This window comes from Oncorhynchus nerka, linkage group LG4 (genome assembly GCF_034236695.1).
Source record: "Oncorhynchus nerka isolate Pitt River linkage group LG4, Oner_Uvic_2.0, whole genome shotgun sequence".
Classification (NCBI taxonomy): Eukaryota; Metazoa; Chordata; class Actinopteri; order Salmoniformes; family Salmonidae; genus Oncorhynchus; species Oncorhynchus nerka.
Genome location: NC_088399.1, coordinates 97878729 through 97881228, shown reverse-complemented (window position 1 = coordinate 97881228; position 2500 = coordinate 97878729).

Below are 2500 nucleotides of genomic sequence, written 5' to 3'. Positions count from 1 at the left end.
TGTGGTCATGTGGTTAACATGTGGTCATGTGGTCATGTGGTTAACATGTGGTCATGTGGTTAACATGTGGTCATGTGGTCATGTGGTTAACATGTGGTCATGTGGTTAACATGTGGTCATGTGGTTAACATGTGGTCATGTGGTCATGTGGTTAACATGTGGTCATGTGGTTAACATGTGGTCATGTGGTTAACATGTGGTCATGTGGTTAACATGTGGTCATGTGGTCATGTGGTTAACATGTGGTCATGTGGTTAACATGTGGTCATGTGGTTAACATGTGGTCATGTGGTCATGTGGTTAACATGTGGTCATGTGGTTAACATGTGGTCATGTGGTCATGTGGTTAACATGTGGTCATGTGGTTAACATGTGGTCATGTGGTCATGTGGTCATGTGGTTAACATGTGGTCATGTGGTCATGTGGTTAACATGTGGTCATGTGGTTAACATGTGGTCATGTGGTCATGTGGTTAACATGTGGTCATGTGGTTAACATGTGGTCATGTGGTTAACATGTGGTCATGTGGTCATGTGGTTAACCTGTAGTCATGTGGTCATGTGGTTAACATGTGGTCATGTGGTCATGTGGTCAACATGTGGTCATGTGGTCATGTGGTCATGTGGTTAACATGTGGTCATGTGGTCATGTGGTCATGTGGTCATGTGGTTAACATGTGGTCATGTGGTCATGTGGTTAACATGTGGTCATGTGGTTAACATGTGGTCATGTGGTCATGTGGTTAACATGTGGTCATGTGGTTAACATGTGGTCATGTGGTTAACATGTGGTCATGTGGTCATGTGGTTAACATGTGGTCATGTGGTTAACATGTGGTCATGTGGTTAACATGTGGTCATGTGGTTAACCTGTGGTCATGTGGTTAACATGTGGTCATGTGGTTAACCTGTGGTCATGTGGTTAACCTGTGGTCATGTGGTTAACATGTGGTCATGTGGTCATGTGGTTAACATGTGGTCATGTGGTTAACATGTGGTCATGTGGTTAACATGTGGTCATGTGGTTAACCTGTGGTCATGTGGTTAACATGTGGTCATGTGGTTAACCTGTGGTCATGTGGTTAACCTGTGGTCATGTGGTTAACATGTGGTCATGTGGTTAACCTGTGGTCATGTGGTTAACATGTGGTCATGTGGTCATGTGGTTAACATGTGGTCATGTGGTTAACCTGTGGTCATGTAGTCATGTGGTTAACATGTGGTCATGTGGTCATGTGGTTAACATGTGGTCATGTGGTCATGTGGTTAACATGTGGTCATGTGGTCATGTGGTTAACATGTGGTCATGTGGTTAACATGTGGTCATGTGGTTAACCTGTGGTCATGTGGTTATGTGGTCATGTGGTTAACATGTGGTCATGTGGTTAACCTGTGGTCATGTGGTCATGTGGTCATGTGGTCATGTGGTTAACCTGTGGTCATGTGGTTAACATGTGGTCATGTGGTCATGTGGTTAACCTGTAGTCATGTGGTCATGTGGTTAACATGTGGTCATGTGGTCATGTGGTTAACCTGTGGTCATGTGGTTAACATGTGGTCATGTGGTTAACCTGTGGTCATGTGGTTAACATGTGGTCATGTGGTTAACATGTGGTCATGTGGTCATGTGGTTAACATGTGGTCATGTGGTCATGTGGTTAACATGTGGTCATGTGGTTAACCTGTGGTCATGTGGTTAACCTGTGGTCATGTGGTTAACATGTGGTCATGTGGTTAACATGTGGTCATGTGGTCATGTGGTTAACATGTGGTCATGTGGTCATGTGGTTAACATGTGGTCATGTGGTTAACATGTGGTCATGTGGTCATGTGGTTAACATGTGGTCATGTGGTCATGTGGTTAACCTGTGGTCATGTGGTTAACCTGTGGTCATGTGGTTAACATGTGGTCATGTGGTCATGTGGTTAACATGTGGTCATGTGGTCATGTGGTTAACCTGTGGTCATGTGGTTAACCTGTGGTCATGTGGTTAACATGTGGTCATGTGGTTAACATGTGGTCATGTGGTTAACCTGTGGTCATGTGGTTAACATGTGGTCATGTGGTTAACCTGTGGTCATGTGGTCATGTGGTTAACATGTGGTCATGTGGTTAACCTGTGGTCATGTGGTTAACCTGTGGTCATGTGGTTAACATGTGGTCATGTGGTCATGTGGTCATGTGGTTAACCTGTGGTCATGTGATTTAACATGTGGTCATGTGGTTAACATGTGGTCATGTGGTTAACCTGTGGTCATGTGGTTAACCTGTGGTCATGTGGTTAACCTGTGGTCATGTGGTTAACCTGTGGTCATGTGGTTAACATGTGGTCATGTGGTTAACATGTGGTCATGTGGTTAACATGTGGTCAATTTAATGTGGTCATGTGGTTAACATGTGGTCATGTGGTCATGTGGTTAACCTGTGGTCATGTGGTTAACCTGTGGTCATGTGGTTAACCTGTGGTCATGTGGTTAACCTGTGGTCATGTGGTTAACA